Below are 25,556 nucleotides of genomic sequence, written 5' to 3'. Positions count from 1 at the left end.
GTTGTTTATCTCTCTTTTTCTCAGCTTCTTTATTTTCCATCATTTGGTCTTCTATCTCACTGATTCTCTCTTCTGCCTCATTTATCCTAGCAGTTAACGCCCCCATTTTTTATTGCACCTCATTAATAGCCTTTTTGATCTAGACTTGGTTAGATTTTAGTTCTTTTATTTCTCCAGAAAGCGTTTCTCTAATAACTTCCATGCTTTTTTCAAGCCCAGCTAGTACCTTTATTTTTTTATTTTTATTTTTTTTAAAGATTTTATTTATTTGACAGAGAGAGGCACAGCGAGAGAGGGAACACAAGCAGGGGGAGTGGGAGAGGGAGAAGCAGGCCTCCTGCCGAGCAGGGAGCCCGATGTGGGGCTCGGTCCCAGGACCCTGAGACCATGACCTGAGCCGAAGGCAGATGCTTAACGAATGAGCCACCCAGGCCCCCCAGCTAGTATCCTTAAAGTGATGATTCTGAACTCTAGATCCGACATCGTACTAACGTCTATATTGAGTAGGTCCCTGGCAGTCGGTACTACCTCTTGTTCTTTTTGTTGAGGTGATTTTTTCCATCTTGTCATTTTGTCCAGAGGAGAACAGATTAATGAGAGAACAAAATGCTAACAGGGTAACAACGTTCCCAGAAAATATACTCTAAACAAATCAGAAAAGACCTGAAGCAGTGGGAAAAGAAAGGGAAAGAGAGAAAAAAGAAAAAGAAAAAAAAAAAAAAGATAAAAACAAACAAAAACAGAACAAAACAAAAAACAGAATATGATCAAATATGATCAGGCTGGTACACAGATCAGTGCCACACACTAGATTTTGGGTGTATGCTGGTCTGTCAGAAGTGCCTCCCAAAATTTTAAAGAAAGAAAAACTTATATATGTACAAAAATAAGGGTTGATATGATAAAGGGATGGGATATGACTGTAAAGATGAAAATTATAAAAAATTTTATAAAAGGAATTGATAAGAAGTTGTTTGAAAAAAGAAAGGATTTAAAAAAAAAAAAAGAAAAAAAAAGGGGAGAGAATGTGATCAGGCAGGAGAGTAGAAAAAAACCATACACCAGAGATTTACGGTATATTTTGATCTGTTAGAAGAAACTATCTCAAAATTTTAAAGAGAGAACAACTTATATATATATGCCAAAAATACGGGTAACTACTATGAAGGGATAGAATATGACTATAAAAATGAAAAATAAAAATGTTTTTTAAAAAAGGGATTGATAAGATGTTGGTTGAAAAAGGGAAAAAGAAAAATTAAAGAAAAAAAAGACAGTTAAAAAAAATTAACTTTGAAAGACTAAAGAATCATGGTAAAAAAGCCATGGATTCTATGTGCATTATTCCCCTAGCGCTGGAGTTCTGCCGTTCTCATTGATGCGTAAACTTGGTCTTGGCTGGGTGTTCTCGCTGATCTTCTGGGGGAGGGGCCTGTTGCCGTGGTTGCCAAATGTCTTTGCCGGAGCCGGAATTGCCCCGCCCTTGCCGGTCCGGGCTAACTAATCTGCTCGGGTTTGCTCTCGGGAGCTTTTGTTCCCTGCAAGTTTTCCGTACAGCTTTGGAGGAGGAGAGTGAAAATGGCAGCCTCCCAATCTCCGCCCTGGAGGAGCCCAGAACTCGGGGCCCCGCTCCTCAGTGAGCCCCCACAGAAAAGCAGTCAGTCACTCCCATCTCCCCGGTCTCCGGCCGCACTCCATGCTCACCCGGCCTGTGACCGAGCGTTTCTAACTCTGGCACCCGACTCGGTGTGGAGTCTCCAAGCCCAGCAGATCCCTGCGGTGCGCTCCCGCACTGCTCCTCCCGGGGGAGGAAGGAGAGTTTCCCCGGATCTGCCGCTTGTTGGGTCCCTGCTGGAGGAGCAGTGGCACGACTGTGCCGGGGATCACGGTTTATGGCAACCCCGAGCTGAGAGCCCGCGCCTCGGCTCCGTCTCTGCAGCTGGCTTCCCTGCTCCGATACCTGGGAGCTCTGCCTCACTCAGGCACCCCCAGTCTTTCTGTGACCCCGAGGGTCCTGAGACCACACTGTCCCGCGAGGGTTCCACGCCCCGCTTAGCCACTGGAGTGACGTCCCTCAGCGAAGCCGACTTCTAAAACTTCCGATTTTGTGCTCCGCTGCTCTATCACTTGCCAGAAGCGGCTGACGGAGGCCCCTCCCCCGCCGTCTATCCTCCCGAATATCACCTCGGATTCACTTCTCCGCATGTCCTACCTTCCAGAAAGTGGTTGCTTTTCTGTTCAGAGAGTTGTTGCTATTCTTTTCTTCGATCTCCTGTTGAGTTTGTAGGTGTTCAGAATGGTTTGATCCCTATCCAGCTGAATTCCTGAGACCAGACGAAATCCAGGTCTCCTACTCCTCCGCCATCTTGCTCCGCCCCCATTTAATGGAGTTCTAATCAAACTACAATAGACCCTCCCACATGTTTTCAGGCCAGGTCTGGCTTGTTCTTTCCCCATTAAGGAAATGGCCAGGGAGCTTCAGGGAACCTGGGCTGAGGAGGCAGGGGAGCAGGGAAAAACCAATGCAGTTCTGCGCAAGTTGGGGAGGTCACAGCATCTGGCAGTAACTGGCTGTCCAAGGGCAACATTGTGCTGGTGAATGTCTACAGGAATCTGGTATATGCACTGCTATTTAGTTTTAGGAAAAAGCAAATCATGTGTTTTACAAGGAAATCTTGAAGGGGATCTCATGTCCCTTTGTGACCCATGCCCCCAAAGACTTCAAAGAGAAGACTGATATTCTACTATTCAAGCTTTAGGATATCTGGTATGAACCCCAGCTCCTTGGGGATGGCAATGCAAGGCTGCTACAGCTGGAAACCCAGGGAAATCATAATTGTTACAACTGTCTAGGATGAAAGTTCTGGATGTCATCCATGCCCCTGAGATCCCATTTCAAGCAGAGGATGGCATCCCTGTTTCTTTTTTTTTTTTAATTTTTTTATTGTTATGTTAATCCCCATACATTACATCATTAGTTTTAGATATAGTGTTCCATGATTCATTGTTTGTGCATAACACCCAGTGCTCCATGCAGAACGTGCCCTCCTCAATACCCATCACCAGGCTAACCCATCCTCCCACCCCCCTCCCCTCTAGAACCCTCAGTTTGTTTTTCAGAGTCCATCGTCTCTCATGGTTCTTCTCCCCCTCCGATTTCCCCCCCTTCATTCTTCCCCTCCTGCTACATTCTTCTTCTTTTCTTTCTTAACATATATTGCATTATTTGTTTCAGAGGTACAGATCTGAGATTCAACAGTCTTGCACAATTCACAGCGCTTACCAGAACACATACCCTCCCCAGTGTCCATCACCCAGTCACCCCATCCCTCCCACCCCACCCCCCACTCCAGCAACCCTCAGTTTGTTTCCTGAGATTAAGAATTCCTCATATCAGTGAGGTCATATGATACATGTCTTTCTCTGTTTGACTTATTTTGCTCAGCATAATACCCTCCAGTTCCATCCACGTCATTGCAAATGGCAAGATCTCATTCCTTTTGATGGCTGCATAATATTCCATTGTATATATATACCACATCTTCTTTATCCATTCATCTGTTGATGGACATCTTGGCTCTTTCCACAGTTTGGCTATTGTGGACATTGCTGCTATAAACATCAGGCATCCCTGTTTCTTTATGGGCAAGAACTTCCACCCCTAGCTGCTAGATCTTTGAATCACTAGTACTCCTTTCAAGGGGTTCTCAAAGCTCTCACTATACCCTATCCCTGCTGGATGGCTGAGATGGCCCAGTATGGGACAGGGGTCTGTAGCTAGAGAGAGTATTGTTATATCAGGAGTCCCTGACCAAGCTTGCCACCATGGCCAAGGCACAGAGTGGGAGCTCTCAGCAACAACAGTCAGTAGCTGGAGACCAAACCCAATCTCCTAAAGTCTCTCCAGCAACCATCAGGTAACATACCTCCCCCTCCAGTTAGAAGAGTAAACATGCCAAGCACCTCCTTGAAGAGCTTTAAGGACACTGTAACAAACTGTGGAGTACTCTATGATGGAGCTAAAGGACTCTTGCTGAAGACTGAGCCAGACAGACTGCAGTGTGCTTACCCAGCAGATCCAGCCTGGCCCAGCCAAAGCCTCATTGAGTCCAAAGCTTCTACAGCTCATGCCTAAAGGATCATTCCCCAGCCAACTCTGGTGGAGGTCCGTAGCGGTCCTGATGTGCAAATCAGTCGTCCAACCTGGGTATAGGGGCGAAAGACTAATCGAACCATCTAGTAGCTGGTTCCCTCTGAAGCTTCCCTCAGGATAGCTGGCGCTCTTGCACGTGAACCCACAGTTTTATCCGGTAAATTGAATGATTAGAAGTCTTGGGGCCGAAACGATCTCAACCTATTCTCCAGCTTTAAATGGGTAAGAAGCCCTGCTCACTGGCGTGGAGCCGGGTGTGGAATGCAAGTGCCTAGTGGGCCGCTTTTGGTAAGCAGAACTGGCACTGCGGGATGAACCGAATGCCGGGTTAAGGCACCCGATGCCGACGCTCATCAGATCCCCAACCCTTTCTTATGGGCAGTTTCAGAACATTCACTAAGACTTCGTTTTCCCGATTGCAGTTTTTTTCTGGAGTTGAATTCAGATGTTATTCTTAACATTCCTGTCAAAGCTTCCTTAAAAATCCTTGCTTTTTTTCTTCTTGGTTTTGATCATATTTTACCTGCCCTATTCCATGCTATTTAATCCCAAAGGTGAGAGTTGGGATGAGGGGATTTGGCCTCATCCATGTCTTACCCTTTTTACATGGCTGAATGGGACCATCTGGGTTTGGGGCATCTCAGAGTTGATTAGTAGGAAAGGCAGACAGGAACTGGTGGGGAAATTGGTGAGGCAGTAGGTGTATATAGAACAACCTACCTTGCTGCTCCAGTTACACCAGGATATGGAAACACTAACATAACTTCCCTGACATGCAAGGATCTGCTCTGACACTTTCATTCCATACTCTGTCATGAACAAAATGAGTAACATTCTGACTGGGCATAATCCCTTTCTCCCTCATGTATTGGGATGCTATGGGGCAATGTGAAGGAATGGTTTCCTCTAAATCAATTCACTGGTCTAACTTCATTAGTTACCTCATAACATGAACTACTCAAAAAATGCAATTGTTCTTTTTAACAAAATTATCCTAAGAACATATGAAAAAAAAATGAGAAAATTAGAGTAATGAGATTAACCCTATATTAAACATAAACTAAATCTATCAACTCTAGTATATGTAAAAGCTTAATATATAAAATAGGAAGCTCTCTGTAGTGCCAGAGAAGCAAAATGTCCCCATTTACTCAGAGATTTCCAGGAAGAAAAGAAAATCCCAAAACTCAGAAGGTAAGTTTCCTGCAAGTTCCACTCCTCCTCCATAATGATCACTGTAGGATTGACTCTTTATTAAGAAGCTAGGTTAAATGACATATATAAATGGTATTCTTATATGAGAGAAAAATTAATATACTTAATCTAAATTGTTCATTTACAAATCAAAGAATCATCGAGCACTTATGAAAACTAGTAGCATGACTATGATTCACCAAATTCAACAAACAGAAGCATTAACTGCTGATGAAACAAAATTACTGGGGTGGGGAGGGGGAGAAAAAGGAAAGAAAGAGCAAAAGAAAGAAAAAAGATTAAATTATAATGTGCAAGAAGATCAAACTGAAAAATTCTCCCACTAGAAAATTTCCTCAATGAGAAATATAAAAAAACTGCTGTGGATCACAAAAGACCAAAATTTACAAGGTTATGGGAAATTCATAAATAAGGAATTAATAAAAGCGAAAGCAGAAATCAAAAAAAATAAAAGCATAATTTGATCAATAAGCTGGCTCTCTCAAAAGACCAATAAAAATAGATAAATGCTTGGCTAGTCTGATTAAAAAAAGGCACAAGTAACATCAGGGATGCAACAAGAAAATAACTGCAGTCATAAAGAAGATTAGAAGAATGTAATAAACAACTTTATGTTTAAAATCTAGTCAAGTAGAGCGTTTCTAGGAAAATGTCAACTACTAAAGTTTAGGAGATAGAAATAGATCATAAAAGAAGAAATTGAAGATGTTTTCAAAGATCTACCTTCTTAAAAAAGACACTAGTCCAGGAAAGATTTAAGAATAAATTCTACCAGGGACTCCTGAATGGCTCAGTTGGTAGAGCATGCAACTGTTGATCTTGGGTTATAAGTTCGAGCCCCATGTTGGGTGTAAAGAGTACTTAAAAATAATAAAATCTTTAAAAAAAAAAAGAAGAAGAAATTCTATCAAACCTTCAAGAAAGAGCTACTTCACATTTTTAAAAGAAAACATAGAAAAGAGTGAAAGCATTCCAACTTCTATGCAGATTTCAAAACTCAATAAAAAAAGAAAATTATATATTAAACTCACTTATGAGCATATAGGCAAATATCTTAAAAAACATATTAGCAAATTGAATCTAACAATGTCTTAAAAAATAACAATGGCCAAGTAGAGTTTATCCTAGTTATGTAAAAATGATTCGACATTAAGAAATATATAATGTAATTTAATATATTATCACAGTATAAGAAAAAAACCCTATCATCTCAATGCTTTGAATACAGTACATCAAATAAAATTCAAAATTGAATCCTAATGGAAAAATCATACCATAGTAAGAATAGAAGGAAAACAGTCATTTTATACCAGCGTCTATATGAAACATCATACTTAATAAAGAAAAGGGAAAAGCTTTACATTAAAGCCAGGGACAAGACCAGAACACCAAGACCACTACTTTTCAAAACTATATTGAAAGTTTTTTTTTTTTTTTTAAGATTTCTTTCTTTACTGGGGTGGGGCGGGGGGAAGCAGAGGGAGAGAATCTCCAGCCGACTCCCCACTGAGTACAGAGCCCAATATGGGGATCAATCTCATGACCCTAAGATCATGACCTGAGCCGAAATCAAGAGTCAGATGCTTTAACCAAGTAAGCCACCCAGGTGCCCTTATACTGAAAGTTGTGATCAAATGTTAAAAACCCCATAGATGAATGTTAAAAAAATAATAATAAATAAAGCCACTGATGATAATTATCTACTTGGAAAAGTCTCAAGGAATCAGCTGAAAAATTATTCAAGTTAGTTAAAAGAATTTGGCTAAGTGACTAGACATAAGAGCAATAAAGAAAAAAAGAAACTTTCCTAAATAATAATTATAACCAGTTAGAAAACATCGTTGCTGGAAAAAAAGAAAAGATATCCCATTCACAATGGCAACAAGATCTACAAGTAAAAAATAATGCTAAAATAAAAATGTTCTTCCAGATAGGTATGAGAAAAACTATAAAATATAATAAAGAACATTTAAAATAAATAAATGAAGAGACTATGTTCTGAGATAGGAAGACTCAGTACTATAAAAATATGACTTCTCTCCAAATTATTCTTTAAAAAAATGAATAAATCCTAATAGAAATCCCAACAGGATTTTTTGTAAAGCTATTCCAAAATTTACTTGAAAGAGAAAATGGGTAAAACTAGCCAATAATTTTAGAAAAAAACACAAATATAAAGGAGGTACCTGTGTTATCAAGTATAAAAAACAGTATAAATTAAAATAGTGCAGTATTGACACGGCAACAGACAAATCTTGAAAGACAGGAGCTAACCAGGATTTAATATATGTTAAAGGTGACATTTCAAATCAGTTTGGGTAGGGTTTAGTTAAATATGGTAGAATGACTACTTGAGCTTATATTCTTGCCCTTCAGAACTTCTATTAAAACAGTAGGATAGTATTAATAAAGATATAGCCCCACAAAAATAAAGAGGAAAAAATTGGACAAAAAAAATAGCAAAAATATTTGGAACAGTAGAAAAAGAAACTAACTTAGAGCAAAGGTAGATTCTACCTCCTAAATATTTGTGGAATCCAATAATTTCATTCCATCCCCCTCATGAGTCTTAGCCATCATCATTTCTTTCCCAGACTACAATAGCCTCTCATGCATGTGTGTAAGTAATTGAAATGTAGATTTCATGGCCCATAAGCCATTTCAATACAATGCTAGATTCAATCTGCACCACCTTTTACAGCTTTAGTTATTTCAATCTAATCCCTGTCCTGATGCAAAGTCCTCCTCCCTCCATTTACCACCAAATATGCACAACCACTTTTGTGTACCTAATTCATACTTATCCTTCAGGAACAGAATTTCTATGCCCCGATTAGGATAAATTCTCCTAATACATATTTTCATAGTATTCTATACATTATGACTCTGATAAATCTATAATTATTTTGGTATTTGTTTAATGTATTATTTTTTTTTTATTTTTTTTAAAGGTTTTATTTATTTATCTGAGAGAGAGAATGGGAGACAGAGAGCATGAGAGGGGGAGGGTCAGAGGGAGAAGCAGACTCCCTGCTGAGCAGGGAGCCTGATGTGGGACTCGATCCCAGGACTCCAGAATCATGCCCTGAGCTGAAGGCAGTTGCTTAACCAACTGAGCCACCCAGGCGCCCCTGTATTATTCTTTTCTAAACTCTAAGTTTGATAAGCATAGAAATTATATCTGTCTTGTTCAAACCTATATTCCCAGCAACCAGCCCACAGTCTGGTACATCCTAATTTCTTCACTATACAGTTTCAGTCACAAAAATATAATATTTTTCTCTTACTAAAATCAAGAACAGTTTTAAATTATATATTGTTATTTCATAAACAAAACATCTGAACAATACTTGGAATTAGCAAAATGTGGTGTAGTTTACAAAGCAGTAATCTTAAAGCTAGCAACTTTATACAAATTATATAATAAACCATAAAGACTGAAGTGTTTTCCTTCAATGCTTAGTCTACTAAAATGGCTTTCAGTAATTCTTCTTACATATAAATATATTTCTAACTTTCTATAATATAATTCAGTACATAAGGCAAATATAATAAAATAAACGGTACTTACCCACCTATATTGTCCCAAAAGCTCTTTAGAATTGTTTTACGTAAGCATTTCTGCCAGGTTTTAGAACTATAGCTAATTAAATGAGTTATTCTTAATAAATTAGGCCTTGAGTCTATTTTAATATAAAAAATCCTTTGTAACCACATTTGGTGGTACATTCATTCCCATTTGACTCAACAAACTAGACTTCCCATTGAAAATATGACAGGTATGATAAGTCTTCATAAGGTGTTAAAATTATTTGTTGTTATATTTTGTAGATAAAATAACAATTATTTCACCAGAACCATGCTGGATAATTTATAGAATTCCTTAAATGAAAAATGAAATCTCCTATGTGCTTTTGGAATGATTTAAGCATAATTTTAAAGGAGATACTTAAAAGTTATTTGGACTACTTCTAATGTAGTTGAAATAGAGGAGCAAAATTCTTTTTAAAAATATATTTCCAAGAAATGATACCAAAAAAATCTACTGAAATGTGGATCAAGTCAGGTTTCTTTAAGTTTAAATTGTGACACAACTATTTTCACACAACTGATTTAACCATCACAGCAGAGGTCATGTGAACCATTAATGTTAAGTCGCTAATACTCGTTTTCCATAAAATGACAATATACTGTCAATATCTTAGCTCTCACACTAATATCTTAAAATTCTAATTTAGTTATAGTATGCTGAATCAAAGAACTCTGAATGTGCTCAGCTAATTTAATCAACATTAGCAGAGGGCTTATAGGCTAGGCATAAAGTTACCTGCTGAAGAGACTAGAGACATACCCTTCAAAAAGTCAAACTAGTAGACCAAAATGTGTAAACATGTGTATAAAGCCTGATGATGATGATAACACTATGAAGGAACTGCAGTTAGGTGATACAGCATAGTGGTTAAGAGCCTGGACTTAACCACTTAACTAGCCCTAAAAAGCTGAGTAAATGACTTAACATCCCCAAGTCAGTTTCTTTCACCTGTTAAGTGGAAAAGGACAATAGTATCTAACTCACAAGGTTGTTGCTGCTAAATAATACATGGAAAACTCCTAGAACAATACCTCCTAGTGCATTATTAACATTGAGGGAGTACAGAAAAGGAGTAAAATGTTAACTCTTTCTTTGATGGTGGTGACAGGATGAAAAGATGGGAAACCAGGTAGATACCAGTGGAAGCATCCCAGTGGAAATGACCAAAGTGAGTTGACTCTACTCAAAATCTTGAATTCATGATCAATATTTAAAGTCTCAAAACAAAATACGGAGTTGTATGTCCCAAAGCATTCCTACAGAAAATCTAAGCTGGGAGTCAAGAAAAGTGCAGACACAGTGGAGAGGCAGCCACTCAAAGCAAATAAGGAACCTTATATACAAGAGCATTCCTTTAGCCTAAGTACCACACATTTCTTTGCAGAGAGTGGTGGGTATTCTGCATGGGAAGGATTCCTAGCACAGACGTTGGGCCTGAACAAAGGAGCACAGAGGCAAACGTAAATCTGGTTCTTCATGATGGACCCTAAAGGAGAAGGGGTGGAGGAAAGGCTACTGTACGGGAGGGAATATACTAATACACAGTATTTCTCAAACAGGAAACTATTAGCATTTGGGGAACAAAAATTCCTTTTGGCCCAGAACTGTTCTCCACCAAATGTCTGTAATGCTCACATTTATTATGACAACCAAAAATTCCCCTTACCACATTTGCTAACACTTCTATGGATGATATACCACCTTTCCCCCCTGCTGTTCTTCCAACAGAAAGGCTTGCACTAATATGGTGTATCCACAGGATAAATTCTTCCTTCTCAATTAGCTTGTTCATCTGCTCTTTGCCTACAAATCTGAAGGAGAAGCCTGCCTGAGGACAGGCTTACCTCTTAGCCGCCACTCAAGACCTCTTATTTCATAGAAAGCGGGGGCGGGGGCGGGGGGGGGGCAGCCTATATACTACGGAGGAAATCCTCATTAGATATATAGTCTGGATTAATCAACCTAGTCCTTCACTTAAATATAAACCAACTGCTACAGATCACTAGACATCTAAAGAAAACATCAAGGACAGTGGACAAAGCTGAACAAACTAAACTAAGGGGACTCAGATGATGCTGAGACTAGAACTTAAAATTTGAATTTTTATTAGCATACTCAGAAATGTGAGAGGCTATTGCGTTCATAAAGAAGCAGGTCACTAAGAGGGAGAAAATGGGGTACCTGGAGAATAAGAAAAAGTTCCTGGCAATTAAAAATACTGTCAGATTTAGGGGTGCCTGGGTGGCTCAATCAGTTAAGTGACTGGCTCATTGGTTTCGGCTCATGTCATGATCTCAGGGTCCTGAGATTGACCCTGACGTCGGGCCCCACACTCAGTGCAGGGTCTGCTTGTCCCTCTCCCTCTGCTCCTCCCCCGGCTCTGTCTCTGTCTCTCTGTCTCTCATAAATAAGAAATCTTTAAAAAAATATTGTCAAATTTAGAAAAATCAACCAGTAAACTAAATGATAAGACTGATAAGGTCAAACTGCAAATCCAGAAAATCAAGTCAAGGTAAACTCCTAAATGCAGAACAAAGATGAAAACGTGGTCAAACTGCAAATCCAGAAAATCAAGTCAAGGTAAACTCCAAATGCAGAACAAGGATGAAAACATGGAAAACACAAGAAAAAACACATAAGCAAATCTAATAGTGCCTATCAAGAGTTTCATAAGACAAGATCAGTTTCATAAGACAAGGATGAAGAGGAAAAAGTTGTCAAATAGAAGAAAATGTCCCTGAGTTTAAATACATACAAAACATACAAAAACATACAAAACTTCAGAATGAAAGGCTTTCCAAAGTACAGAGCAGACTGAATAAAAAAGACCCAGATCTGGAAACATCTAAGTGAAATTTCAAAATGCCAAGGATTGGGGGGGGAGGTTAGTGGACATTTCCAGAAAGAAGAGTTACGTATAGAAACAATAATCAGACTTCCATGCCATTTATTACTGGTAATATTGAATACTGAAAGATAATAGAGTAAAATTGTCAAAGTTTTGATGAGAAATAAGTTTAAAAAAATTACGTTATTTTATAAAAGCCATAATACATTCACACACTTTATATACATACAAATGGATGTGTGTGTATACACATATGTGGTAAAAGAAAGTTTAACTATGTTTCCAGTTTTCTGTTTACTTTTAACAAAACTCTATACCTTCAATGTGGGGCTTGAACACATGATCCCAAGATCAACAGTAGCATACTCTACTGAATGAGCCAGCCAGGCACTCAAAAGAAAGTTTAACATACTGAAATATTTAATAAACACAAAAAAACAACCTCCTCCTGCGAAGAGATTTCCTTTCAAGCCTTCCAGACAAAATACATGCTTATATTTAAATACATCCTTTTTTATTTATATGAATGTGATTTTGTTTATTAATATCTTAGTGATCTTTCCATATGGAGCTCACTCTTTTCAACATATCTAGTATTTCCCTACATGGATGCATCAAAATTTATTTAGTTTGTCCTCTACTGAAAGATATGCAGGTTGCTTCCATTTTTTGCAGTTATAATCAATGTTACAATCAGCATCTAAGTATCTATATCTATACACACATACACACATATATACATTAATGTATGTACCATAAGTGAATAAATATGAAGAGTAGAATTGCGAGGTCAGAAAATACATGACTTTTCAATGTTCAGATACTGTGAAACTGTTATTTAAACAGGTTCTATCAATTACATTTCCATCAAGAGGTCCTCATTTCATTGTTATAATAATGAATTGCCTTATAAAGACATATCAATATAAACACTGAGAACACGTGCAGCAAAAGGAGTGCCTATAAACAGAATTAAATTCTGAATTCTAATCTCATTTTTCTCCAACATGGCATCAAAACTATCTAACTACGCATTTATTTCCTTATCTGTAAAATATAAATAACATTGATCCACCTCATAAAGTTATACAACAAAATTAAATGACTCACCTATTAAAAACATGTAAATGCTAAATATTCTGCAACTCAATCTCTTCCTCTCTCATTGTGACTATTGCTAATTATTCAAAGTTATCAATGAGAAACAAATCAGAGTAACAGCAATTTAAATATAATTTTTCCCACCTTAAAAACAATGTTTTTAAAAAATTAAAATAGTTGAGGGCTTTTTCCTAATTTTATCATTTTAACTGACCACTTTGCATCTTGTCATCTTCTGATAAGTTTAATTCAGAAAGAAAAGTGAACTATCATTTGTAATGAACTTGTCAATATTCCTGTTATAAATCAAGTGTCTTACAAAAGCAGTTAGAGTAACTTTCTGGCATTCTTAGAAATAATTGTTTTCTCCAAATCTTTATTTAAATTCCAGTTAGTTAACATGAAGTGTAATATTGGTTTCTGGTGTAGAATTCAGTGATTTCATCACCTCCATACAACACCTAGTGGTCACAAGTACCGTCCTTAATCCCCATCACCTATTTAACCCATCCCCCCGCCCACCTCCCCTCCAGTAACCATCAGTTTGTTCTCTACAGTTCAATCTGTTTCTTGGTTTGCCTCCCCACTCCACCCTGCCATGTTCATTCGTTTCTTAAATTCCACATATGAGTGAAACCCTATGGTATTTGTCTTTCTCTCACTGACTTACTTCATTTAGCATAATACTCTCTAGCTCCAACCATTTCATTGCTAGAAACAATTTCCTATTATGGGTAATGCTTTAAGAAAGAAGACCCCTCCAAAAACAAAAACCAAAAAAAAGGTAGCATCTGGAGAATATTTTCACTAAAGAATTCTGAACTAATACCTCCCCTCCCCACCACCATGCTTAAAATGGTTTTACTTACTTCCGGCCTTTATGGTTTCTGATGAGAAATTCACATTCATTTAAATAGTTCCTCTATTAGTGATTTTGGCCTTCATATTTTTTTTCCTTTGTCTTGTTTTCAGCAGTTTGATTATAATGTGACTAGGTATGGATTTCATTGGGCTTATCCTATTTTGAGGTTTGCTGAACCTCTTGAGTCTATAGGTTTATGCCTTTCACCAAATTTGGGAAGTTTTCAGTGACTATTCAAATATTTTTTTCTGCACAGTATTCTTTCTTCTTTTTTGCTAGGTGTCTGATGAAACAAAATGTCAGACTTTCTGGTATTATCCCATAGGTCCCTGAAGCTCTGCTCATTATTTTATTCAACCTTTTTTCTCTCTGTTGTTCAGTTTGGATAAACTTCTGTTGATCTCTAAGTTCATGGGTTCTTTGTCATCTCCATTTTGCTATTGTACTTGTCCAATGAGTATTTTGTTACTACATTTTTCAGTTCAAATTTTCCATTTGGCTTTTCTTTTTCTATTCCTTTACTGAGACATTCTATATTTCCATTCATTTTAAGAGAGCTCACTCTTACCTGCTGTGGTGTATTTATAATAGCTGCTTTAAATCTTTCTCAGATTATTCCCACATCTGTATCATTTCAGTGTTGTGTCTGTTGGCTATCTTTGCCCATGTGAGTTGACATTTTCCTGGTTCTCCATGTGCTAAGTAATATTAGAATGTATGCTTTATATTTTTAATATTGTATTCTGAGACTGTGTCTTGTTAAAATCTTATGGAGAGTGTTGATATTTTTGTGGTAGCAAACAATTTACTCAGTTGACTGCAGGCCTCAAATTCTAACTCTCTGAGGTACTACTGCCATTTTAGTTTAGTCTTCCATGCTTAAATTCACAAACAAGGGTGCAGATGAATTTTCATTTCTCTCCAGTAAATACCTAGGAGTGAGACTGCTGGTTCACATGATAAGTATACATTTAACTTCATGAGAAACTACTGAACTATTCAAAACTTTCACAATGTTATTTTGATCTGTCCCACATATGTACCACCTACTAGTCAGTCTGGGACTTAGGTGGTGGTCTATCAGCATTTCAGTGCTCAACATCTATGTAAACTCTTTAGGGTCAGATACACACACACACAGCTCAAGGGCGAGTCCAGGAGTGCACAAACAACTTTAAGGAGTCTCTTTCCAAGCCTACTCCCTCTATAAATTTGCCCGGTACTTCTAGTTCTCTGTGATGCTCTTTACCAGTGCTCCAGCCAGAAATCAGGGGCTCTGTTTAACCCATTCTGCCATATACTTCCTACAACCACAACTCCTTCAATGGAAGAGGAAGGTTTCCTCTCTTGGAGTTAGGGTCCTCTTGGCTGTTGCAGTTGCTTCAACACTGCTGCCAAAGGATTTCATGGGAGCTGGGGTGCAAGAGAACTCAGAATAAGAAAAAGAAGAGAGAGGTTTCTGCACTGAGTATCTTGTTCTTTAAACCAGAAGCAGAAGGTTTCTGAAGTTCTCTGTTCATTCTGATGCCAACTTTTGGGTTTGAGAATAGTTGGTAGGAGATACCAGGGGGAAAAAAAGAGTAAACTCACCACTGATTCAGTGGTATTTAAATTTCTGGTTGTCTTCTCCAACCTGCCTGCTACTATTGACTTTTTAGTCTACAAATAGCTACTCCTGTATTCAGACCAATTTTTATAGCTGCATTCACTGGGAGAGAGGGTGTAGCGTGTTTATTCCTCCTTACTGGAACCCTTGGTAAGCTATATTTTCCACCAAATTTGAGGTGGTTTAGTGCCATTATTTCTCCAAATATTTTTTCTGTCCCTTTCTCTCCTTCCTGTCTGTCTGGAACTTGCATTACATGTATGTTGAAATTCTGGACATTGTCCCAAAGGTCTCTGAGGCTCTGTTTACTTTTCTTTTTTTAAAGATTTTATTTGACAGAGAGACAGAGAACGTGTGCACAAGCAGGGGAAAGGGCCGAGGGAGAGGGAGAAGCAGTCTCCCCGCCGAGCAGGGGGCCGAGCAGAGAGCCCCATATGGGGCTCGATCCCAAGACCCTGGGATCATGATCTGAGCCGAAGGCAGATGCTTAACCTATTGAGCCACCCAGGTGCCCCTCTGTTTACTTAACATCTTTTTTCTCTCCCTTCTTTGGACTGAATATCTTTTATTTATCTTCACATTTTCTCTGCCACCTCAAATCTGCTGTTGGGCCTACCCAATGAATTTTCTATTTTAATTACTGTACTTTTCAAATCTAGATTTCTATTTGGTTCTTTTTTAATTTGTTTTGCTATTGGGATTCTTTATTTGTTGAGTATTATTAACATACTATCCTTTAATTCTCTTAACATACTTAAAATAGCCAATTTGAAGTTTTTGTTAAATCCAACATCATGTTCAGAGTCCATTTCTATTGACTGTTTTTCCTGATTATGTGTCATACTTCCCTGGCTTTTCTTTTCTTTCTTCCCTTCCTTTTTCCATGTCCAGAAGTTTCTGCTTAAAAACTGAATCTTTAATGTATTATAGTAACTGTGCATTCACCTTATTTTTCAGAGTTTTGGGGTCTTTTTTAGTAATTCATCTGGATTTAAACCACAGAATCTGTTTCCCTCCATGGTTTGCAGTTAGGACATACGTGTTCAGTTTTTTTAATTCTTATTTTTATATTTTAGACTGGTTTTCTAGGAGTGGTGTCTATGTCTGTATAGCTTAACGGTTAGCTAGTGATTTGGGCAAAGGCTGTGCTCAAACATCTCAAGCCTGTATGATTTTCACCATCTGCCAGCTGGTTTGTGTATAGAGTGGGGAACGGATTCAAACTTACAGCCGGTTCTCTACTCTCCCTTGCTTTGAACTTTTTGTCAGGCTCCCTCAGGTCTCCCCTCCACATATGTGGTTTCCCAGGCAACCAGGGCTGTGTGGAGAGCTTATCTTAGCCCTTCTGTGGCTCTCTCCTTTCTAGGATTTCCCTATGAAATTTCTACTAGTCCACTGCTCACCCAAACCAGGTCTACAATCTTGAGCCGGCAAGGCAGCAAGTCTTCTCCATTTCTAACCAAATCTACTATTTTTCACCAGCAAAGTCATAGGTTTTTGTGTCCCCTCTCCCATTCCCTGAATCACATCATTCCTCAATTCTGTCAGCAAAGCTGCTAGTTTTCTGTTAGTCCCAACCTGGTAAAACTTTAGTTCTCACCAACTGAGGGGGCAGAGGGGTGCTGGGAAGGTGTCTGGGAAGAGCCCAGGCATGAAGGCCACAGACTCACAGTGTTCTCACCTCAAACCCTAACAGCTATACAAGATCAATTTTTTAACTGACTTTGGTCAATTGCCAGTATCCCTAAATGGCTGTTTTTGATTATTTTTTCCAGTTTCATATTTACTTTTTTGCAGAGGGGAACCACCAGCCTCTTCATGCCACTATTACCAGAATTCAAGTAATTTTTTTTATAACAAATCTTCAAAGTTTTAACTATACTAAACCTTCATCATCACAACTTATTATCAAGTGAAAAAGATCATAATTGGTAATATTGCCTCTAATGAGGGAATTTTTTAGGATGCTTATTGTGACATCATTCGAAAACCTAAGAAGAAAACAGAAACAACCTTTAATGTTCCTTAGGAGGGGACTGGCTAAATACCCATCCTATGAACAGCCTGCAACACTTAAAAGAACAACATGGTTTTACACATACATGAAAATGCTCTCCAAAACATATTTTTCTGTAGAAAAAAAAAGTGTGATATTTATAGAAACAAAGCACACAAAACTGTACTTTGTATTTTCCATAGGTATAAATATGTTAATATACAGGAATAAGTCTGAAATGATATAAAACAAAGTATAACAGGTATCACCCCTGGGGAAGGAGCAGAGATTGAACAAAGTAACCCTTTGTTAAAAGTTAAAAGGCTCCTGGCTCTATCTGGTAATTGTTACAAAATTAATATTCTTATGTATGCCTGTGTAACAAAACAGTAACTTAACAAATGGGTTGCTCTAGCTATGAATTGTATATTTGGAAAGTCATTATCATGAGGGTTCCTACAGCTTTCTATACAGACCCATAAGGATTAAAGAAAACCACTTTACCTAATAAAATTAAGTACTATTAACTACAAGATTTTATTAGGCAAAAATGCTTAGCCTCATTCCTCAAGTCATGAATTTGCCAAATATAATCTCCTTATAGAGAATACTTCATCCCTTAAATATCCTGTGCCTTATGTATTAATTTGTACTTTTTATCATGGATTCTTTCCCAGTAAGCCATTTCAGGCTATGCCACACTAAATAATACCTTTTAATAATTTTAACAGGCACACTTTAAGTTACAAGCCTTCTTTAATGCCTACAGTTAAGAATTACAGTAAATGAAACTCATTAAAAATTATTCTTAATTCTTTAAATTTCATCTTACAAATCACATTATTTTCTCCCCAAACATTTTTACCCTAATCACAACCTTCATAGATTTCAAAAAAGAAAACAGAGCCTTCAAAACAGTGTGGGTGTAAGTGAAAACAGCTTACCTAACACTTGTAGCCACACATACATTGTAGTTCCCATATGCAGCTCCACAGTATATGGTTTAAGATTACTAAGAATTAAGTTCTATATTTATTCTTGATAAATATTTATCAGGCCAGAGGACTTTTCTTACTCATCTATAATATTATTCTCACAATTGTGAGATGATAAAACAATCTTTTGTATTAATACTATGTGACGAAGAATTTTTTACTATTGTATTGTTGCTTTAAGGAGCCCTTTTATAAGAGCTCTCTTAGACTTTTCTGCTAATATAAACACCCACCTAACACTTGTTAATTTAACCAAAAGTCATCAAGTGGTATTGGTGGTAGAAGTCTTAACAACAGGTATTCTTTACAACTCTACCACCACTGAATCCTGCCTGAATACCACTGTAGACATACACACTACCTTATTTTCACTTCATTTTTAGGACAGTTGTCCACTGCCTACCACCTACATTAGTAAATTCAATATCCATCTTTGCATTTTCCCTTAGTAAATCTAAGTCATTACTTGAGTTCAAATAGTAACCACCTTATGTGTAGATTATTACCCTTTCCTACACTGTCTATCTCATTTTAGTCTTAAAAAATGCTGTAAACTGGGGTGCCTGGGTGGCTCGGTCGTTAAGCATCTGCCTTTGGCTCAGGTCATGGTCCCAGGGTCCTGGGATCGAGCCCCACATTGGGCTCCCTGCTCGGCGGGGAGCCTGCTTCTCCCTCTCCCACTCCCCCTGCTGGTGTTCCTGCTCTCGCTGTCAAATAAATAAATAAAATCTTAAAAAAAAAAAACAAAAAAAAAAAAACGCTGTAAACTGGATGCTTTAGGTGTTATTTCCATTTTATAGATGAAAAAAAAAGAGGCCCCAAAACTTTAAGAGACATGCTAGAAGGGGGTCAATAGGAGAAAAAAAAAATCGAGAGTTCAGTTCATCTGGCCCCAAACCATGCTCAACTTTTTCAGCTGTAATCGCAGATTATAAGCAGCATTTCCCATGCATAATCCTTCTAAGAAAGCAATCTCAATATCTTCCCTAAACAAAAAGAAGGATAATGTCCAAGACACTGGAAGGATAGCAAATCAGGACATTTTGCAAGAAACTGACCATAAGCATTGGGATATGATGATCTCAGTTCTATCACTGAGGGTTTGCATTTCAACAAGTGGCAGGTATGAAGAAAAACCATGAAACAATCTAGTTTGGAGAGAGTATTGGGCATGAAAAAAATACAGTTTCTAGTTCTAGTCTTGCCACTTGTGCAGTATGACTTTATTATGATTTCAGTCCTGAAAGAGTAGACACACAAATTTCCACAGGTCAACATCAGCCATCTCTCATCATTCCTACATCTGGACATACTAATGGAATCAGAAATACCCTGGAGATACTCGGAAGCAGTTGCAAAGTTTAGTACAATGGAAGAAAATGAGTTGCCAGTAATAACGTGCTCAGGGGCAGCCGGTGATTGAAATAAATGCTTGCAAGAACTGTAGATGACTGAAATAAAAGTAAGATTAATGGTCAGATATGGCCATTAAAAACTATTTGCAGTCAGGAGGGTCCAGAGACGCTGGATGCTACGATTAACACTGGGTTAACATACTTCTCACCAGTCTATTTTATTATCTCTCTCTCCTCTCTGAACTGTGATAAATAGCCACTGAGTCAAATGTATTTAGTGATAGGAAAGGAAGGATTAAATATAAAACTTTTCCTCTTTAAATAGAAAATTACCTTTCTTCTATTTTTTGCTTACAGTAGTAATCTTTTAGGGTTAAAGGCAATTACCAAGAGTGCAAGAAATGCTGAAGGAAGAGTGATAATGGATACAGATATTAATTATGTCACTGTACATTACATGATTCCAAAGAAAGAGATTATAATGGTTAATAAATGAAGCAAAGATCCAAAGGGAATACATATATTCATAATTTCCCATTTCCACAAATGTTTTTAAATAAAAATACCTGGTAAAATGAGGGGAAAGAATGGATTTTCAGCATTTACTAGGTGTTTCATGTGTGCTTCCTATTTCTTTTTATTATAATCTCTCATAGAATAAGAGCACTCCCTTCTACATAGCCCAGTATATTGCCTTGTATACAACTCAACAAATGAGTACTCAGCAAATGCTCAACTAATGCTCTCAATTATTTTTCCTTCTGTTATCTAGCTTTCAGCCCAAATTGGACATAAAATTTTGTACAATCAACAACTGATACATACTAAAGTAAAATACAAAGTCATTTTGGAATTACCTTGAGTTTCTAATAGCACCTGCATGTCAAAGGAGCCAATTTATTTCTCATGTTAATACTCAAAATGTCTAAAGAAAATTTCAAATTGAGGCAAAGCATGGATGACTACAGTGACTCTTAGAGAAAAAAAAATCTTTTGGGAGGGAAAGCTGAAGGGTGCTCTTCATCACAGATCCTTGACCTGAAGCATAATTTAAAAATAAAATTAAGAATGGTTTTCTAGGGGTGCCTGGGTGGCTCAGTCGGTTAAGTGTCTGACTTTTTTTTTTTAAGATTTTATTTATTTATTTGACAGAGAGAGACACAGCGAGAGAGGGAACACAAGCAGGGAGAGTGGGAGAGGGAGAAGCAGGCTTCCCGCTGAGCAGGGAGCCCGATGCGGGGCTCCATCCCAGGACCCTGGGATCATGACCTGAGCCGAAGGCAGACGCTTAACAACTGAGCCACCCAGGCGCCCCAAGTGTCTGACTCTTGATTTCAGCTCACGTCTCGATCTCAGGGTCTTGAGTTTAAGCCCCACATTGGGCTCCACACTGGGCATGGAGCCTACTTGAAAAAAAAAAAAAAAAAAAGAATGGTTTTCTAGCAGACGCTCTTCTGACAGGATTCAAAATTTCAGTGTGCTTGGATTTGACAAAATAAAGTGCCAAGTTTGAAAGAAAAGTAAATAGAAATGCAAAAGTAAAATGAAATGAAAAAAATATTTTTATTCAAGAGGACATATATCAATATTTCCAGGTAAAGGTAAATTGAACTCAATTAATTTTGTTCTCCCCTAAAGCTCCTCTAAAAACGTAATAAAGATGTGTGTCTGTAATTTCATTTTAGTTTTAAAGGTCTAAGTTTACCAAGATAGGAAGAATGAGAGAAAAGTTGACTTAGGAAGCTGTAAAACATGTGGGCAAAGGAGTAACTGGATTGAGCAAACCCAGAGACCAAACTCAACAAGCTATGGGAGAGCAAAAAATCACCTCATTTACACAACAAAATCTTCCAAAGCCTCAGGGATTAGGAGCACAAGGTACTTGAGCTACAGGAAGGAGACTTAGATAGTGTTAGTTCATTGTTCACTAGCCGATTCACTGATAAACTGTAGCTGCCTTTCTCCATTCCTGATTTTTATTTTCTTGAAGCTTTATTTATTTTCATAGTTTTTCATATATACTACCTACCAATAATTCAACCTCACCCTCCTTGAGGGTAATTGCCTGCCCCTTACCCTGCACCAAACAGGACCAAACACTAGAGGTTTATTTTCTGCAGAGACTAAGGTAAGAAGTGTCTCTGGAGAAAGGGCAATGAAATCGTAAGGAAAATGGAATTACTGAATGACGAGACAACCCTGCCACCTGCGTGTCCCTTCTGACCATCGTAAGCCTTTAGTTGGTCTTTACCTTCCACGAAGATGTGAAGTCTTCTCTCGAGAACATGACCAGCCTAACAGGAGAGACACAGACATCGAGCTCAGGTTTACCCCCAAACAATCCAGTCACAGAATGGCTACAGAGAAGCTTTATAGTTTTCCACTCTTAACAATGAGCTAATAACCGTGGGTTATTATATGCTGAGAAAAGCCTGTAACATGAAAGATACAGACCAGAATGAATAATCAAACAGGTAAAATCTACTTGGAATAAGGAAACTATTCAGGGCAAAGAAAACCAAACATCATTAACATTCTAAGGGAAATAAGAGAATATTGTATTTTTGAAATCAGAATAAGATTGTTCTAGGAGAGGAACATCCAGAAGAAACAAAAGAGCTCTTAGAAAATAAAAATACAAAAGTAGAAATAAAAAATTCAGTAGAAATCATGGAAGATAAATTTGGGGAAATACCAAAAAAGCAGAAAAGCACAGATGTAGGAAAATTAGAAGAGAATAACAAGACCTGACAGAGGGCATCTAAGGAAGAGAAGTTATATAAGGGAGGAAAATGTTAATAAAATGCTTATTGCTTTTGATCCTGGAAAATATTAAGTTCCTAGACTAAATGATGCATGGAGTGCCCTGTGAAATCGATGAAAACAGACTCATAGCACGACACATCACTGTGAGATTTCACACTAGGGACAAAGGAAAAAAAAAACACACACATGTCAAGAAATCAGGAATCAAAGTGCTTTTGAACTTTTCAATAATGACATCTAAAGATAGAGGATGATGAAATGATGCATTTAAAAACATTTCAATCCTAACACTCTTTACCCTGCCTAAGTATCAATCAAGTGTGAGGGTAGTTAAAAATTATTTTCAGACTCGTTTATAAGGTTTCACAAAATTAATCTACTACAAACACTTTTTCTCAGATTAAGAAAAAAAAAAAAGAAAGAAAAATATGTGCTGCCTTCTAAGTATGAAACAAAGTGGCAAAAGAGAAAAAGGGGAAAGACATGAAATACAGGAACTACAGGAACTAGAAGACCCAAACCAGGAGAAAGGCAAAGATGATTCTCAGGAAGATGGTGACAAGTATGTATCAGGTATGGAGAATAATGAGTCCATATTCAATAGGTCAGAAGCCTCCAGGAGTGACATCTTCAAGAAAATGAAATTGATAAATTTGAATTAACCTACTGAAAAGTGATTTAGAAAACTAGCAGAGATTTGGGGACTGAATTATTGATAAGTGGTATATATAAAGAACTAAGCAAATAATTATGAACTCCAAGAAAATAAAAATACAAGAATGGAGAAAGGTATAGTTTCCTAATGGATCAATTAACACATACTGATCTAATAAAAATTACTAATATAATTATGCTGGGAGAACTGAGGGATCAGAAATACATATGATGTGTACATAGAGAGAGTGGGAGTAGAGTGGAAAAAGAGCTAAATGCCCATCTTCCATAATGGTTAAAACTGACAAATCAAGAATCAGCAACATAAGCATGACATTTACTGGTACAGCTAAAAAGTTCCAAGTAGTAGCCTCTGGGGAGCAAGAAATAGAAATAAAGAAAATTGGGGAGCACCGTTGGTCTTTCATCTATATGTGCACTAACAATTTCAATTTTTAAAAAGTACAAAAAATACATCTCTCATGTATAAATAGTAATGCCAGTTTGAATGCAGAAAAATCAGAATTATAACCATCCTTTTGGACTTAAAAACAACCAGGACTTCTTTGAAGGCGAAAACCTGGGGAAGACCAACCTTGGATGATATGCTTTATTAAATTCTTCTTTGTATACATTATGACAGGAAATATATTTGAGGAAAATATTCCACTAAATATAACAATAAATATTTAAAAGCCTACAAAGGATATTTTCAAAAGATACGTATATTCTCTACATTCATAAGTATAAAGATTTAACTTAAAAGGAAACTTTTTAGTCAATCTCATTTAACTTATCATAAAACTACTTCTACCTACTGCCATGTTTATCTAGCATCAACCAAATCATTTTCCTTAACTCATACCTACCAATTCCACTCTAACAAAAAACTGGGACTTAAAAATTATTGACCTGTACTCAAATGCAATCCAGATTATAATATTACGTTATGCCAAGATGACAGGTATCTTTATACAAAGATATTTTATAAGCTACTAGAATTAGCTATCAATTTGGAATATTTTATTGTCTCAGCACTCAGGCTGTTGTCCATTTCTACTTATACCAGCCTTTAAAGCACTGAGCAAAATATTACATAAAAGTACAAGGCATTGCATGAAAAATAAGCACAAAAATCTATTTTTGGTGGTGAAAAAGAAGTGGGAAATATTCTCAAAGGTATAATGTCACTTCGGCATTCCCTCTGGGCAGGAATGATCAAGTGAGAAGATAGGGGGACACAGGGTCCCCACATAATGGAGTCCTTGCCAAAGGAATGTCAAAACAGTCCAAATATTAGAAGACTGATTTTACATGTCCAGAATACTGGTAACAAAATGAACTAAAAAGATGGTGATTTGGTTTTTCATAAATTTTTAAAAGGTTACATAAAAATATTGTTTCAAATATTGCAGGATGTTTTACAAGTCCTTTTCTATAATGATAGTTTTTTGCTGTAGAACTTTTCATATGCTTTGGTTTGATAAAATGGCATTAATGGTGTAGTTTACGTTTAGACTCCGTGAGAAGAGTCACCCAGTGTCCTGGCTACAGCTTGCCAGCGCTCATTTCAATACAGGTAGCCCTAGACCAAATCATCAGGGAATCAAGTTTGTCTTCCTCTTTGCTCATCTCTGATGTCCACAGCTCTTTCCTCCATTTCAGGGCCCTATCTATTCTTTTCCCCAGGTTTTCAATATATTCAAACTTCCCTGGTCTCCAAAAATCAGCAAGGTCCCAAATATTGCTGCACAATTCCATTACTTTGCCCCTTCATGGGTTCTCCCACATTCCCATTTCAAACATCCACTACACTAAATTGCCAACAGAGGATTTTGTTAGAAGAGAAAGGAAAAAAGAGGGTATCATTTATGATTTATTGAAATTCCCCTTCACTTCTAGAATCAAATGTCAGCACCATTCCTTACTTCCTTTTTTCCAACATCAGAAGAAAATATGCCCCTCCTCCCCTACAAGAATACAATGAATCAAGTCCTTCCCAACTACTGTGGGACCATGAGACAGTTCAGTATTCTTTCCTCATTTGATATTTGCACATTTTTATAAATGTGTTAACATCTTCTTCATCCTTCAGTAATAATTTTTTTAAATTACTATTTGGAACCCCACTTCTCTTTTCCCTATAAATCATAGCCCTCTGTCCTTTTCCCACCACACCAAGCTCCACTAAAGAGTAGTTCAGTTCTCCACCCTTCCTATCTCAGCCACTGCTTTCTGGCTTCCCCCGCCACTGCTCTCCTCAAACTTGGTAAATAAATTTAGGAATAACCTGACTGATAAATCAGTTACATTATCTGTCCTCACCATGCCTGAGGACAGACCATCACTGCTACTGACATCCCTCGGATTTTCATTCTTTTCTTGAGAGATCTCATTCACTTCTAGAACTTTA

The 25,556-nt window shown here is 37.5% G+C and overlaps 1 protein-coding gene and 1 pseudogene across 6 annotated transcripts in view; one reads left to right on the top strand and one right to left on the bottom strand.

Annotated features, from left to right (window-relative positions):
- PALS2 (protein associated with LIN7 2, MAGUK p55 family member) overlaps positions 1-25,556 on the bottom strand; it is a 125,493-nt gene that overhangs the window by 79,657 nt on the left and 20,280 nt on the right. The window lies entirely within an intron of this gene.
- Positions 2,497-3,921, top strand: LOC118538904 (protein C1orf43 homolog pseudogene; annotated as a pseudogene).

Source organism: Halichoerus grypus, chromosome 12 (assembly GCF_964656455.1).
Source record: "Halichoerus grypus chromosome 12, mHalGry1.hap1.1, whole genome shotgun sequence".
Classification (NCBI taxonomy): Eukaryota; Metazoa; Chordata; class Mammalia; order Carnivora; family Phocidae; genus Halichoerus; species Halichoerus grypus.
Note: the sequence above shows the minus strand (reverse complement) of the source record. Positions and strands in the feature narration are given on the sequence as shown.